The 4,460-nt window shown below is 35.6% G+C and overlaps 1 long non-coding RNA gene across 1 annotated transcript in view; it reads left to right on the top strand.

Annotated features, from left to right (window-relative positions):
• The first annotated feature begins 827 nt into the window (after positions 1 to 827).
• LOC111657351 (uncharacterized) overlaps positions 828 to 4,460 on the top strand; it is a 6,215-nt gene continuing 2,582 nt past the window's right edge. The window contains exons 1-3 of the long non-coding RNA XR_015437465.1: positions 828 to 906; positions 1,011 to 1,144; positions 3,340 to 3,802. This is a non-coding gene — a long non-coding RNA (uncharacterized LOC111657351). The remainder of the gene's footprint in view (positions 907 to 1,010; positions 1,145 to 3,339; positions 3,803 to 4,460) is intronic.

The following is a 4,460-nucleotide window of genomic DNA, read 5'->3' as shown; positions in this document are numbered from 1 at the left end:
TCTTATCTGTTTGTAGGCCTAAGGATTTCCATCTTATCTTTTTAAGCTGAAAAGCCAATTTTAGAACTTTACTGTGTTTAAAACTCTATTTAAGCTGAGGGTCAGGGTGGTTTCAACCACCTGAACTTTATTTGAAACTGACTTTCTGTCTCTGCTCTGCCTAATTGTTGATTACTTCCTCAGGATAACTGAACCCCATCTAATACTCAAATATCTTCAACAAGCCTTTATTCCTGGTTGCCGGTGATAGAGAACATTCAACAGCTTGTTGGTAGCAGCAGCAGCAGCAGCAGCAGCAGCCGCCGCCCTGTTCTCACTAAGAACAAAGAAGTGGTCAAATAAGTGACCCAGATACAGTACATCTCCACCCCCACACACATAACCACAGGGACATATTGTTGCAATGGCATTTAATTGCATTGCAAATGGAGAAGTCAGAAGATACTTGCTGTGGTCTCTGGTTTAAAAAGGGTGCTATTAACACTTGTGGTATGCAAAGTTTAAAAATGCATTCAGAAAATATGTGTGTGATGTGTGTGTTTGTATGCAGAAAATGAAGAATAGCTTCAGAAGGCCAATTGATTTGTTCCATTTCAAGCAACCACATCACAAAGTTTCTTGCAACAAACAGAGAAAACCACCTGAGCTTCATTTTTGACAGAATTTCAGTTTCCGGACCAAATGTGAATGCTAGTGTAATGTGTTAGTGGCATTTATAAGTCAGCTCTTCACACTTCTTGCTAGTGTGTTACACATAAAGAAAGAGAGAGAGAGAGAGAGAGAGATAGAGAGATAGAGAGAGAGAGAGAGAGAGAGAGACAGACAGACAGACATGGGGTGTGTGTGATGTGCCATTAAGCAGTTGTATGATGGTCAACATTTCAGTGCTCCTGTAACACAACCAGGGTAAGTGTTTAATCCTAATTCTTATTGGGTGTAGGATGGGAGGGCATGTCACCTTTGTTGGAAAGCAGGTGATTTTACAGATGAAACATTTACTGTCAACACAGCTGTGGCAGTGGGCAAATGTAGATGGCTTCTCCATTCACTGAGCTGGAGGTGCTGACAATCATGTTCTCTCTCCTGGTTTTTGCCCTATTCACACTTACTGGGATTCTCAATGAGGAATGTGCACACTCGAATGGTATGACTGCAAACAGACACACACAACACAATTGCCTGACTTTGTCCTTTCAGTCACTTTACAAACCCTTGTTATTTGCCACATAAAGAAAACTATTATAATCATAGGTAGTGTTTAACTTTTACATGGTGTACTTCGCATTTATAATATCAATTGGTTTTGTATGACATGATTATTGTCACTTTCATACAAGTTTCTAATTGGGTGGAAGAAAAACAGAAATACCTACTGTACATGCTGTTTCCACTTTATTAAGTACACCTGTTAAAAATAATGCAGTCTCATACAACAGTCCCTCAATAGAAGGTTATAATGTTCCTTTTTTGTTGAAAATATTGTAAAGATATTTTGATTTAACTTTAAGGTCATAGAGGCTGTGGTTTCTAAGTCTACCTTTGTTATTATAAATGAGGTGGAGAAAACTTTAGAGGCAGCTCTTCCTTTAACGCATTATAATTCTACAGCCTCCAAAGCACTTGCATTAAACTACAGTAGTTTTAGCAAGGAGTACCGACAACAGAGTATATACTGAAAATATTTTTGTGCTAACACATCCTATGATGTCTATTACTGTAATTACAGTACAACAAACTACGGCCTCAAAAATTTTATAATAATGATACTTTCTCAGAAATGTTTTATTTATCAGCCCTCTGTAACGTTAAATTTGTTGTAATTTATTATTCACAGTTTATCTAGATGTCTCCTTAATAATTGAATTCCTTTCTGTCTCACATTAATATTTGTTTTATTTTATTTCTTAATGTCAACCTGTTTTTTGTCACTGTACTTTATTACATTTCGTCTGAAAAGCGGTTTATGCTTTTGGCTTAAAAACATAAAATTATATTATTTAAATGTTTCTGATATTTTATCCAACCTGTTTAGACAAATCCTTGGTGTATAGTAAATACAAAAAAATCAGTTTCTGCTTATTCTGCTAAATAATTGGAACATCCAACAGAATACAGTAATGCAGCTAATAGTACTGTCAACCTGGCTGATCACTGAACCTGATATTTATAATTTTTTCAATTATCAGAATTGTTACTTTTTCTGATCTGACAGCCGATTAAATTAATACATTTAAAATGTGGAAACGGGCCCCCTGAGGGGTGTGAGGTATACTTTCCCTCGAGTCTGAGATAGGCCTGGGTGATAAAATGATAGTGATATATGCCTGCAATAGACACTTCACCAATAGCAATAAGACTAGAATAGTGGGTGTATGTCTCTACCAGTCAAGTTGCAGGAAATATGGTCACAATCTCCAACATTATGACATTTGGATATAAAATGTCATCACATTTTATTGTATTACACATTTCTGTTAAATTGTGTCATAATTAGCCTATGAATTTAGTTATGGCCAAAATTGTGTTTTGTGTGTTGTGTTCAAGTGAGTGTCTGCGCCAGATGTGATTAAATTCCCTCTGGATGTGTCTGATGCATTGCATTCACAAGAACTAGAGGTCACTGTGACCGTGACCTTTGACCACCAAAATCTAATCAGTTCATCTTTGAGACCAGTTGGACTCAAAGTTGAAGGGATTCTCTTGAGGAGGCCAAAAATATGTTTTGTGAGGTCACTGAGACTTTCACCTTTGACCAGTAAAATCTAATCAGCGATTAGAGCTCTTAAAAGACTGGATGTAGTACTGGCAAAGGCACTGAGAATATGTTGTGGGGCCCTCTGTACAACCCTAATCCAGTGTTACTTGTAGAGATGGGATAATAAACACTGGGAATTCATAACAATTGGATAAATACTGTATATTCTTTAATACATTATATATAATATTCTCTGTATATTCAATAAAAAACATTTTGAAAAAAAAAGAGGAAAAAACCATATTGGTCTACCCCTGGTTGAGATTACTTTAAAATAGTTTTTTTTTATTCATTAATTTTAAACACATTCAAAATATTAACTTTAAACACATATCTTTAAATATATATATCATATTATTTCATATATGATTTATTTAGTCCATCATAAATCTTTCTTTTGACGTTATTTTGACGTACATTTTTATAGTTTTTCTATATCTACAAACAATTCTCTCTCATAGATTATTACTAAAAGTTGCCATAAACAAAGTGCAAATTTTCTTCTTCTTTCACTGTGATAAAATCTTCTTGATGGAGGTGAAAACCAAAGAAAGTGACTATTTTTAACGTTTCCTCTTCTACAGAGACTAACACACAACCACAAAGTGAGAAGCATATCGTTTGACTCCAGTGAGGTCCATGACAAAGAATGACTTCTGCCATTCAAAGCATGACGTGTCAGTAAAAGCTTTGAGGACTCTGTGTGTGTGTATGAGTGTTAGCAGTTGCCAGAACAAAGTCTAAATGGTAGCCTCTGGGTGTGTGTGTGTTTACTTTGTTATAGGATCCAATGTTTTTTTTGCTTCCGGGATGAGGCCTGAGTCAGGAGGCAAGGAGTGGCCTAGATATGGGACACTGTAAAAAAAAAAAAAAAAATCAATAAATAAACGCCTACTTTGTCAAACAAACTGTAACAAGACAGTATCTCGTGCTTGCTTTCTTTCGTCTTTGAGAATCTGTTTGTATGTGGAGATACACACAAATCCTTTTATTCTGATCTTCACATTTGAAAAATAGGGATCTTCAAATGCTGGGATTCTTCTTCTGGTAAGTTCCAAAACCTTGTAAATACCACTTCACTTTTCTTGTTGTATCTGGCTGTTTGATTGGCTCAAGAAAGTTGTATCAAACAAAGGTCATCTCAGATTTAAAACTAAAGCTTCAAATTATAGGTCAGAAGTTTTGCTGACAGGATTAGAGCAAGCTCTAAAATAATTCTCCAGAAACTAGAAGTCTGAATTATTCTTGTCAGGGATCAAAGGGTGGAGCTTGTGTGAATGAGCAGATCGGCAGCAGCATAAAAAAGGTGTGAATCACAGGCCATCTGTGTTTGGCTATTATGATTCATTCAGCCTGTCAGCGATAATATAAAACTGCATGGTGCAACATAAATGATACCTGTTGATGTATTATTTCAAACAGACGTGAAAACCAGCAGATGGATCATATATTTATTTAGACTCTTTATAATTTCAGTGAAGCACCTGACCTTCTTTGAATCTTAGTTCAGCATATTTTTATACATGTTTTCATTGGATGTGCTCATATGAAATGTTTGTTGAGATTTGTTCATTTTATGGTTCAAATTTATAATTTTGGTTAAAGTTGCTGCACCTGAGGCATTTTGGCTCAAGTAAGTTTTAGTTCAGAGGGTGTTTGATCATAAAACTCTGATGAAAACGAAAAATTCATTCACTGAAGTTCC

Source organism: Seriola lalandi, unplaced genomic scaffold (assembly GCF_002814215.2).
Source record: "Seriola lalandi dorsalis isolate HSWRI2012SDOR001 ecotype SW California unplaced genomic scaffold, Sedor1 jcf7180002054394, whole genome shotgun sequence".
Classification (NCBI taxonomy): domain Eukaryota; kingdom Metazoa; phylum Chordata; class Actinopteri; order Carangiformes; family Carangidae; genus Seriola; species Seriola lalandi.
The sequence above is the reverse complement of the archived record's forward strand: the minus strand, read 5'-3'. Positions and strand labels throughout refer to the sequence as shown.